The following is a 12,757-nucleotide window of genomic DNA, read 5'->3' on the forward strand; positions in this document are numbered from 1 at the left end:
ATAGGTCTTTTTAGTGCTCCCTCAAATATTCCAATTTTTTCATTGTAAAAATTGAATGCTATATATTTTGAGTAAGTAAAATCTTGTCATTCCAAAGACAAAGAAAACTTCATTGGAATTTCCCCCCCCCCAGTGCTCCCCAAAAATGTCTATAATTTTCTATTGGAAAAATTAAAACATAGTGCTCAGACCTTTTCATGCTATGCATTTTGAGTGTGAATCACCTTGTCTTGAATAGACTTTCACTCATTTAAAATTGTGTATGAATTTTATTGAGTGCTCCCCCAAATTTCCCAATTTTTCTATCAAAAAAAGTACTTCGCAGGAAAAAAACAGGAATTTCTTCAATTTTTTCCATTTTTTTCAGGGCTTTCGTAACTCTAGCCTAACCTACCTCACAGGATTGTTTGAGGATAACATAGAAGAAGACATAACCTTGAATGTTGCCAGGAGCTCCTTGGAGGAATGAGGGATAAAAATAAAATGCAGCCCACCTGTCATGTACTGTGTCCCACAATAGTCTTATAACTCTTCACTGTATGACAGTCCACACTAGGGGTGTGCATTTGTCTAAATCTGAGCCGAAAAAAATATCCGGAAAATACCTTATCAGTATTTTCCAGCAGTGTTTCCTCTAAGCTGAATTAGTGTGAGCAAGTTCAAAGTGTTTTAGCCTCTGGCTCACACATTTTTGTCTTAGCCCAGGAAGGATGGCTCCAGAGCAAACTAATTTATGCAGTAGCCAAATCGCTCGCTCACAACTTTAATGCTAGTAGCTCACAAAGTAGAATTTTTGCTCACAAGATTCCACAGTTTAGAGGAAGCATTGTTTTCCAGGTATTTTTAAGCCAGATATTAATTGGGGCTTAATTTCTGCTATCCAAAATAGCCAGATATTTTTGGGATTTTTCAGGACCGCAGGACAGTAAAAGTTAAAGGGCACTGAAAGGGATCGCAGTCCCTTTAAATGCCTTCCAGGTGAACTCGCTTCTTGGAGAAGGTGTTTAAAGAGCCCTTTAAATGCCTTTGGAGTTTACTCATGGGTTGTGGCTTGCAGAAGGCATTTAAATGGAATGTGATCCCTTTAAATGACTATCCTCCCTTCCATTGAAAGCAATGGAGAATGGGGGCATCTTCTTTGGGGTCCCACAGAATTGGATCCCTTGGTCCAATCTTTTTGAAACCTGGGCTATTTTTTTTAAGGAGAGGCACCAGCAGCTATGCAGCAATTTGGTGCCTCTACCTCAATAAATACCTCCCCGAGTCCCAGATAATCTGGATAGATTCTCCATTATACTCTATGGGGACCATTGACTATAATGATCCCCATAGAGTATAATGGAGCTGGAAAAAATTAGAGATTTCTGAATATTTACCAAATTAAAATACCATACTGGTATTGGGATTCAGGAATATTGGGAAATACCATAGTTCACAGTTTACCTAGCTTGATAGCAGCTAGATTTGAGTCCAGTAGCACTTTAGACACCAACAAGGTTTTTGGGGTGTAAGCTTCTAAGAGTCAAAGCTTTGAGTTTCATTCCAAAGGGGGGAAGGAGGAACATAGTAGTCAAAGCTTTGCCTCTCAAAAGATCATATCCCCCCAAATTGTGTTGGTTCGTAAGGTGCTACTGGACTTGAATCTAGTTCTACTGCAGACCAGTATGGCTGCCCTCTGAGACTATTAGCCCTATAACTGATAGATTGTGTTTGGGGACTCACAAGTTGGGCAGGTGTGCTTTAAATACATGGAAAAACTGACTGTGAAGTCCCATGTTTTAGCCCAAACGTGAACATAGCTAGCAAACTTCTAGAAAAATGAAGTATTTTGTAGGTATCATTCTAATTAGTCTGAATCACAGAATAAATAACAGGGTGATGGGTCAGGCACCCAGCTTTTCAGCTGATGTAATCTTTCTATGAATGCTGTTGTTTTTGACATATTAACATGGTAGAGACCTAGCTTATAAAACTTGTCAAATATAATGATTGAAAAGCTTTTGCTTCCAGGGTCCTACTTTGTACTGCAAGAGGTAAGTGGTCTGTGAAGATACCGCTGCTTGTATGTTGTGAGGACTATTCAACCTGATAATTTCTTTTCTTTCAACGAGGTTGTTGAAGCTTGTCACTTGAAAGGGATAGAAATAATTTATAAGTATATATTTTGGGTTATTTGGTGTTTTGTTTTATTGTGTAGGTTCTAAGTTGTGATTTGCAAGCCACTTTGAGCCATTCGGAAATGCAAGATATAAATATTTTAATAAATAAACAATATTTATGAATTTCCATCTTTTTGTCACATTTTAAACCTCTTTTTTGGCACTAATAATAGGTGGCCAAATAGGCTTTGTATACTTGGACTTCTAGAAAGCTTTTGACAAAGGTTCTTGAGTAATCTTAGCAGCCATGGGCTAAGATGGTAGGTAAGTGGTTGAAAACAGTAAGTGGTAGAAAACAGGATATCAGAGGTAAGACCAGAGATGCTAAGAATTTCAACATGAATGTGATCACGCATTAAACTTAATCGATTGAAGAAACTACAGTTCCCATGAGTCAAACCCCCTCACCCAATTGCTTTAAAGTTGTTTTTTGAAGTTCTTTTGTACAGCAGCCACTGATGCTATAGAGTGAGGGATGGGCTGTGCCTTGGTAATAAACTACACTTGTAAAATACTAATTGCAGCTTGTGGCTGCTTTTGGGCCCATGTTCTCAGTGAGCTCCATCTGTTAGCCGAATTGCTTTACAGCAATTGGCAAATTTTAAACTGGGTGCTTGCCAAATATACCAAGGTCCTGTTCCCACCAAGGGTTACCAGAGAAGGAGTCGAGGCTGGTGTAGTTAAAATAACTGTCTTTTACTTAAAGAAAGTAAATCTCATACAAACAACACTGATGCGCTCACACATTCAACCAAGCTCCTTAAAAATACAGTATTAAAGTAAGCACGTTTGCATTAGCAGGTGGGGGTGATGAGGGGTGATGCTTATCTGTCCTGAAGCTTGTTCGTTCCAGTGAAGAATGGATGGGAAGAAATAGAACTCTAGGGAAGTTAACACACGACTAGAACCAGCCAGCACATGTGGGTCTCTTGACTACAGATCAAGAGATCAAAGCAGAGGCAAGGGTTTGGGGATAGCAAGCTGGACAAAAGAGTATAAAGCAGGCAGGTGTTGTTGCAGGGAATGCTAGCTAGGAAGGGCCAGTTTAATGGTCCTTACCTTTTATAGGTGGTCCATTAGGTGGAAGGTAACAGTTCCAACCTGTGGACCCACCTACCTGTTGGTCCGTCTCAAAAACAATCCTATTGGTTGTGTGTAGTGAGGGGTTGGACAATATTGTAACCTAAGACCTAACTCAAAGGATGGCATCTGGACAAGTGTGAAAACTTGGCATCAGGATGCTCCCTTGAAGTGCAGATGAAGCTTGGCCATTCCTCTGGTCATCAAAGGTCCATCTGGCAGGAAATCCCAATGTAGAAATAAAGCATAGATGTGGAGTGTGTGACTACCAACAATTCAGCAATGGGGGCTGCTTCTTCTCAAGTTGTTGTTTTGCTGACAACAATGGAGATGTGTGCTTCCTCACCAGGCTGGTAGCTGTGTAGCTGAAACCTCATTCACGTGTTAAGGCTTATGCATGCACCTTCTATGTGTAGTATCACAACAGGTGACTCGTACAGCTTTCTGAGCCTGTGTGTGTGTGTGTGTGTGCACAGTCCATTTTGTGTAGCAATAAACATAGACCATAAGTCAAATATTAAGTTCATTCCTTAACACATCTTCTCAATCACTAAATAAAAAGCCAAAGGTCTCCCAGGTCATGGTGGGGTCATTAAAGGTACTGATTTCTTGATCACAGAATGACTCATAGTTTGTGCCCTCTTTTCACCTACAATGTAGGATGTATTATTTAAATGACAGTAATGAATTTATCCTTGCTCAGGACCATTCAGATGTAACAATATTAGTCTGAAGTTATGGAAAATATCTATGTGGGGAGGGGGGGCAAATATGAGGCAGTGTGAGGACGTCCATGTGCAGATTGATCTGGACAGGTAGTCAGTCCTAGGGTTTTTCTGCACTTCTTATTTCTGTCACTTTCAAAGCGCTCAGGAATAAACAGGTGATGAAATATTGATGCAACCACTAGAGGGAGCAAAACACATGCAGAAAAGAAAAAAGACCCAATACAGGCACACCAGTGATGAAATAACACATGTGGAAAAGTCCCTAGAAAGATGCCAAGTGATACTGGTAAGTAATAAGTCTTCTCAGGAGGCAGTAATGGCTGGGGTGGTGGTGGTGAAGGCAACTTCACCAAAAAAGGTGTGCAATTATTTTCCTATCCCTGACCTGGATGGCCCAAGCTAGCTTGATTTTGTCAGATTTCAGAAGCTAAGCAGGGTCGACCTTGGTTAGTGCCTGGGGGGGAGACCACCAAGAAATTAAAGAGTCACTATGCAAGGGCAGGCAATGGCAAACCACCTCAGCTAGTCTCTTTCCTTGAAAACTCTGTGGGTTCTCCATAAGTTGGCTGTGACTCAGGCCCGTAGCTATAGTCGGGCATTTCGGGGGCCCACCCCCTTAATTAAAAGCCCTGCCCCACAAATAGCCATGCCAGAAATCTGTTTTTTGCATATTTCCAGGGGTAATTGGGGGGGGGACGCGGGGGGACGCCATCCCCCCGGGTGAGGTGCGGGAGGGCGGGGCCTGGAGCTCCCTGCTGGTGCCCCCTGGAGGTCGCCGCCGGCTGTGGGGAGGACACACTTCCGGTGATGTCAGGTGAGTTATGAGTTATGAGTTATGCTAATGAGTCCCCCTAGCTCTTTTTCTACGAAATGACCCCTGCATATTTCCCAAAGGCTCATGGGAGGCCTCACCATGACCTTGGTGGTATACAGCAAGACTGGGCTAGCGGAAAGGGGGATTGTTGGGAATGTATGGAAGGTACCACTCTTGAGTACCCTTCTAAGCTTTCTTGCCCTGTGGAAGGGAACTCAAAAGGCATTTGAATGCCTTCTGAAGCCAATTAAATATTATCTGAGCTGTTTTTTTCACTAAGAACTGACCTGTTTGCTGCCCTGTCCCTTGAAAGGAAGGGTTAGAAACAGACTCGGAGCCTCCCCTTTTAAAGACAGGCATTTAGATTAATTTAACTGCCCCCTTAATAATTTAAATGCCCCCTGAACAAAAAAAACCTCTGGCTACAGGCCTGCTGTGACTTGATGGCATTTTATGCACACATGCACACAATCATTTGCGCACAGTCTTTCCCCCACAATCAAATGCATTCTGAGCTGTTTGGACATAGACAAAAGGGAGCTTTAACCCTCAACAGCTTATAGTCTGGAAACCTTGTTGCTCTTTAAGGAGCCATTGGGCTCAAATCTTGGGAAAGTACTCTCTCTAAAACCCAACATTCCCTGACTCCTACTTATGTGTCAATATTTACTTCAGATGTATTTTTTTTCATGCTGATCAGTTGTCTGGTTTACATGCAGGCCCAGATTCTATCCCTTCAAAACTTTCGTTTTCATATCTCACTGGGAATCGTGGTCAGTGGAGTTGGCAGGAAGTTGTATTCTGACAGAGCAAAAAATCCTGTGACGGGGTGCCTAGACCTTTGATTCTGTTCTGCTGGGCTTCTATTGCCCTTGTGCCCCTTTTTTGCTTCCCCCCTCCATTGGAAACAATGGAGGATGGGGGGTACCTTCTTTTTTGGGGGGGGGATAACTCTGACCCCATAAATCTTGTCATCACCAAACGTGGAGGGCAGGTAAAAGAGAGTCAGCCAGAGATCTCTTGCAAGTTTGGTATCTGTAGCTTGCTGGGAGTTGGGGTGGCGTTCTACCACATCACAAACTTCTCAAACCAAACCAGTTTGTCTAGTATCAAAAAGTTTGTGACTGTCTGGTTCATGAACTGCACATGCTATGAACCATGAGCTGAACAGAAACACATTTTTCCAGTTTGTGCCCATCCCTAGTGGGGGATGGCAGTTTCAGGGCCAGGAATTGAGCCTACTTTGCCAGGCTAAAAGTAGGTCTGTTTAACACTAGAATCTGCAGGCTTTCTGGGTCTTGTGACAATTGTGGTGATTAAAAAAAAAAAAGATCTCATGGGTGCTATGCTAATTGTGTCAGGAGATTGTCCTATCTATGGTGGTTAATTCTGGAAGGTGGCTTGATTGTTTTATCTGATGGTATGGTATTATTCTGGAAATCTATTAAGTGTACTGGAGTGTTTGCTAATATCCCACAAGCTTTGGTCATCCTGTTTAGTGGTTTTAGCGCAATCTCCTGGAGTCACAAGAAAAGCCTTAAGGTTTCTGCTTACCTCATTGTGAGACAGCATCTTGTTCAAGTTGATTTTCACAGGTTTATGGCCCTGGACTTGTGCTGGCTTGGGCATGGCAGTGCTAATTTGCCTTCATTCCTTGGGAATACTGCAGGCCACCATGAAAAAAGGCATGCTAGACTAGATGGACATGAAGTCTGATAGAGCTCTTCTTTTACTACAAATCACAGCAAGTCAATGAGCTCTTGTTCAGAGAGAGAATTAAGAACATAAGAACATAAGAGATGCCAATGTTGGATCAGGCCAAAGGCCCATCCAGTCCAACACTCTGTATCACATAGTGGCCAGAAATACCAGTGCCATCAGGAGGTCCACCAGTGGGGCCAGGACATTAGAAGCCATCCCATTAACCCATTTAAATATCCTTCCCACCATGAGGTTTCCACAACTGCATCAGTTGTGGCTTTTTGTAAATGAACAAATGATGGACATTTTACCCAAAGAGGGATTCATGAAGGGGACTATAATGTGAAGCATCCTTTATAACATGTAGGGCCAAATTATGTTACCCAGAGTTAATTCATTATTCCAAAGCCCCAATTTGAAAGAGAACTTTGAAAGAACGAGAGAAAAAAATAACTCTTAATTGGGAGGAGGTATTGTCCCTTACAAGATACACAGTGGGGAATGAAACTAGCAAAAATAGCAAGATCAAACAGTGAAAAAAATGGTAGGCAATGCACCAAGGAATCCTTTACATCATCCTACTCACCTGTGGGCTATTGCCTAAGTAGGGAAGAACCAGAGAGAGAGAGAGAGAGAGAGAGACAGCTAGTACTAGGCAAACCGGGATAGTAAAGGGAAGCATACGAGCCTGCTCCTGCCCAGGGAAGATCCGGGGTAGTTGCGAGAGGCAGATTTGACCAAGTCAGGGCAACAGGCTTAGAAATGAAGCTGGCTACCAAGTCAGGAATTGGTGAACCAAAGTTTAAAGGTCCACAAGGATGGGGTATGCATGTAATGGTAAAGATATAATTCCAGAAAGTAAGTCAACCAGGATGTTGGGGGAGCAGGCTCTGGTCCAAAACTGGCTACAAAGTTAGGCGACCTGAAGAGTGATTTTTATACACCTTTAATCATCTCAACAGCGAGGCAGTGGCTTTGCTGGGACAGGACTGAGTCGAACGTAAGAACATAAGAGAAGCCAATGTTGGATCAGGCCAATGGCCCATCCAGTCCAACATTCTGTCTCACAGTGGCCAAAAATAACAGGTGCCATCAGGAGGTCCAGCAGTGGGGCCAGGACACTAGAAGTCCTCCCACTGATGCCCCCCAGCACCAAGAATACAGAGCATCCCTTGCCCCAGCCTGAGAGTTCCTATCTATACCTTGTGGCTAATAGCCACTGATGGACGTCTGCTCCATATGCTTATCTAATTCCTTCTTGAAGCTGTCCATGCTTGTAGCCACCACCACCACCTCCTGTTGCAGTGAATTCCATGTGCTAATCACTCTTTGGGTGAAGAAGTACTTTTATCTGTTCTAACCCGACTGCTCAGCAATTTCATTGAGTGCCCACGAGTTCTTGTATTGTGAGAAAGGGAGAAAAGTATTTCTTTCTCTACCTGTTCTATCCCATGCATAATCTTATAAACCTTGATCATGGCACCCCTCAGCCATCGTTTCTCCAAGCTAAAAAGCTCCAAACGTTTTAACCTTTCTTCATAGGGAAAGTATTCCAACTCTTTTATCATTCTAGTTGCCCTTTTCTGCACTTTTCCCAATGCTATAATATCCTTTTTGAGGTGTGGTGACCAGAACTGTACACAGTATTCCAAATGAGGTTGCATCATTGATTTATACAGGGGCATTTTGATATTGGCTGATTTGTTTTCAATTCCCTTCCTAATAATCCCGAGCATAGCGTTGGCTTTTTTTATTGCAGTTGCACACTGTCTTGACATTTTCATTGAGTTACCTACTATGACGCTAAGATCTCTTTCTTGGTCAGTCTATGCCAGTTTGGATCCCATCAACGTGTATTTATAGTTAGGATTTTTGGCTCCAATGTGCATCACTTTGCACTTGGCCACATTGAACCCCACTAAGAGTAGAAACTCTTAATCTTATTGGAAGATCTGAAAACTAACAGCTAAAAGGAATCCCACCAGGGGGCTAAGATGGTGTATAGACTCAAGGTTTATGAATAATGTACTCACGTTTTCTGGCAAGGTTAAGGAAGAGCTAGACAATCTGCCCAGGTGCTAGACGGAGTTAGAAAGGGGACAGATGAGATCACTAGACTTGGTTATTGTCCTGGCATCCTGAGTCTTTAATCACAGCCAGAATCACTGAGGGAAAACTCTGGTGTCAGGAGCAAAAGCCCCCCCAAGTGGGGAAAAATCTGCAACCACCAGCATGAATACAACCACCAAACAATTGTAAAGCAATAGTAAACCAGACTTTAAGGCTGGTGGAGCAGCAATAGTGAAACCATTAGGAGCAGCAATCAACAGCAACAGTGATTCAGATAAAACTGGCAAACGTCTTGTTTCAAGAATAAGACTGCAGAATGCAGAAGAATGCAATAGCTAGGCTATAGCACCCTCTGTTGGGTATCAAGATGCATAACAATAACCATGCAACGATTATTTTTCCTTGCGATAAAAACACAGAACACTTTGGAGGCCTCTTCAGATGCTACATCCACATGAATTGTTGACCATGCACGTTGGGAGCATGCAAGTTCCCCCCAATGTACACAATATGTGTGGTCACCGTTTTCATGTGAATTGGTCAATACAAAGATTTTTCAACTTACACATGAGCTGGTTCCGTGCAGGGGGATTTTGGTTCCAAGAAATATCACAAATTGGCTGACGGTTTTCATTTTCATGGCCTTTCAAAAATCCTGTGACCCTAACTGGCTTTACAAGAACCCAAGAAATTGTTGTAAGAGCTGCTCCAGAGGCTGAGTGCTTCTACTAACCACAGATTTTTACAATAATATTGCTGTTTCCTATACCATCTGACCAAACAAATCCAGAATTCAAAGGCATTAGCTCTGTTTTTCTGTCTACTCCATTGTGACAGAGTAGGAGGGACACGTGTCCCACCTGCACAGCAAGAACTAGGGCATCCTTCAAGAATAGAATAAGGTCTGTTAACACTGTACTGAAGACTGTTTTTTAAAGTGCAGCAACTTTGTGTTTACATGGACTTGGAAAATCTAAAGGTAAAGGTTCCCTTGCCCGAAAGCCAGTCGAGTCCGACTCTAGGGTTGCGGTGCTCATCGCCGTTTCCAAGCCGAAAAGCCAGCGCTGTCCGAAGACGTTTCCGTGGTCATGTGGCCGGCATGACTAAACACCAAGGCTCACGGAACGCTGTTACCTTCCCACCGAAGTGGTACCTATTTATCTACTTGCAATTTCTTGCTTTCAAACTGCTAGGTTGGCAGGAGCTGGAACTAGAGACGGGAGCTCACTCCGTCATGCGGCACAAGAATAAATTGTAGCATTACCAACCTGGTAGAATAAATCTACCAAGAATAAATTGTAGCATTACCAACTCAAGTATTTGTACTACAAATATTCAAAGTGCAATGCCAGAGGAGAAACTGGGTACTTAACAAAGTCTGTAAAGGGGCCTACAGTCTGTTGTACCCTGTTGTCCCAATCTGTTGAAGCCTGCATAGGGCTGACATAGCATAGTGGCTAAGAGAAACCACGCTGGGTGGTTCACCTCTCACCTCTTCCACCAGCTCAATGGGAAGCTCTAGGCCAGCCAGAATCCCTCATCTGCAATGTTATAATATTGACCTACCAAGATACTGTGTGTTAAGTGCTTCAAACACTGATTGCACCATATTATTTATTTATTATTTACATTTATATCCCACCCATTCTGCGAACGGGCACAGGCCGGGTAACATCATTATAATAAATACAATTTCAGTTTAAAACATGAAGAGGAAGAAGAAGAGGAGGAGGAGGAGACTGGATTTATACCCTGCCCTTCACTTGGAGTCTCAGAGCGGCTTATAAACTCCTTCCCCTTCCCCTCCACACAACAGACACCCTGTGAGGTAGGTGGGGCTCAGAGAGCTCTTTCGAGGACTGCTCTTTCAAGGACAGCTCTGACAGAACTATGGTTTGCCCAAGGTCATCCAACAGTTGCAAGTGGAGGAGTGGGGAATCAAAGCCAGTTCTCCCAGATTAGACTCTGCGCACTTAACCACTACACCAAACTGGCTCCAAAATGATAAAACATTCTAACAATTAAAATAATGGGTACAGCTTGAAACAGCGTTAGTTGGCTATAAAGTTCTGGCCTGATGGTGCAGTGAGTTAAAGGTCAGTTGTCGGTGGTCAGTAAAGAGACGGGTGACAGCAACCTCAGGGAGGCCATATATGGGTGCCTGTTGCCTCAACCAAAGGCCTGGTGGAACAGCTTGTCACGATTGCGCCGGCGGGCCAGGAAGAGCACGGAAAGTCCAAAACACAGTCCGAGGTCAGGGCACCAGATAAGACAGAGTAACATGCGCTGAGTCCAAAATACCAAGTCAAAACACAGTCTAGGGTTACCGGAGATTGCATGGAGAGTTCAGAAGCTGAAAGCCGTTCGTAAAAAGTCAGGATACACAGTCCGTAGTCAGGGAGCCGGAGAAACAACATCAGGCAAGCCAAAGTCAGGAGCCGGGAAGTCAGGATGAAAACCAGGAGACAGGAATGCAGGATCCGGGGTGCAGCGAGTCGTCTATGAGACTAGTTGCCAACATGAGTTGGGGATCTGAAAGAGCCGCCTAAAAAGCCCGTTCTGCTTGTTAGCCAATTACCGGCTGCTAACAGGGTCCTGGCTCCAGTCAGTACTCTGAGCTTAGAGGACGCTGACCTCCCATGCGCGCCTCCTTACACTGGGTTGCCATGTCCCACCGACTCTGTTCTCGCAAACGAGCCACCGGTGGGGGGGAATCAGGAGGCATGGTGCTTGTGCTTGGCTCTGCTGGTGCGGCTCCAGGTGTAAACTCTCCTGGTAGCTGGTGCTCATCCTCTGCAGGACTTAGGTCTGGTGATTCAGGGGGTGCAGGGAGCTCACCCTTGGACGTTGAGGGCGCAGAATCCCCGGGGTCAGGGTACACGGGGTCGGGCTGCACTGCTGGCATGACACAGCTCTGTCTTGCAGGTCCTCTGGAATTGAAGAAGATCCTGCAGGGCCCTGGTCTCAATTGGGAGCATGTTCCACCAGGCCGGGGCCACAACAGAGAAAGCCCTGGCCCTGGTTGAGGCAAGACGGGCATCCTTTGGGCCAGAGACCACCAGGAGGTGTTGCTCTTTAGAGCATAACGCTCTTCAAGGCGTATATGGGAAGAGGCAATCCCTTAAATATGTTGGTCCCAGGCCGTATAAGGTTTTAAAAGTCAAAACCAGCAATTTGAAGTGAATCCAGTACTCAATTGGCAACCAATGCAGTCAGCGGAGCATGTGCCTAACAGGCATTGATGTCAGCAGGTGTGCCGCGCAATCTGCACCAGTTGTAGCTTCCGGATCTGCTTCAAGGGTAAGCCTGTGTAGAGCGAGTTGCAGTAATCAAATCTGGAAGTGACCATTGCATGGGTCACCATCGCTAGGTCTTGGGGGGAAAGGTAGGGCTTCAGTAGCCTGATCTGCCTAAGATGGAAAAACGCAGATCTGGCAACTGCAGCAACCTGGGCCTCCAAGGAAAGAGAGGCATCCAGCGTCACTCCCAGACTCCTCACTGTCTGGGCTGGCACCAAGGGTGCGCCTTCCAGTGTGGGGAGCCTGGCGCCCACATCCAACCCCCCTCGACCCAGGTACAGGACCTCCATCTTCAATGGATTTAACTTCAACCGACTCTGCCACAACCATCCAGCTACAGCATCCAAAGCCTCAGCCAAGTTTGTAGGAACGGAAGACGGATGGCCGTCCATTAACAGATAGAGCTGGGTGTTATCAGCATACTGGTGACAACCCAACCCATAACTCCAGGCTAACTGGGCGAGGGGGCGCATATAGATGTTAAATAACATTGGTGAGAGGATCGCCCCCTGCGGCACTCCACATTCCAGTGGGTATTTCAGGAAGACCCTCTCACTAAGCGCCACCCTCTGTCTCCAACCATGGAGGAAGGAGGAAAACCATTTCAAGGCAGTCCCCTTAATTCCTATGTCGGCGAGGTGGTGGGTCAATAGATCATAGCCGACCATATTAAATGCCACCATTAGCTCTAATAGTAACAGCAGCACCCTGATCCAGATGTCTACGGAGTCGTCTCCGTTCCATGACCAGGGTAGAAGCCAGACGGTATTGTACAGTGATAGTTTTTTGGGGGGGAGCAAGGTTGGTACTGGTGTTTTAAAGTTTGGTGAACCACAGGATCTGCTCCACTAAGTGGAAATGAGTTTGCTCTTTGCTGAAGAAGAAGAAGAAGAAGAAGAAGAAGAA

Source organism: Gekko japonicus, unplaced genomic scaffold (genome assembly GCF_001447785.1).
Source record: "Gekko japonicus isolate JY-2015 unplaced genomic scaffold, Gekko_japonicus_V1.1 scaffold353, whole genome shotgun sequence".
NCBI classification, from domain to species: domain Eukaryota; kingdom Metazoa; phylum Chordata; class Lepidosauria; order Squamata; family Gekkonidae; genus Gekko; species Gekko japonicus.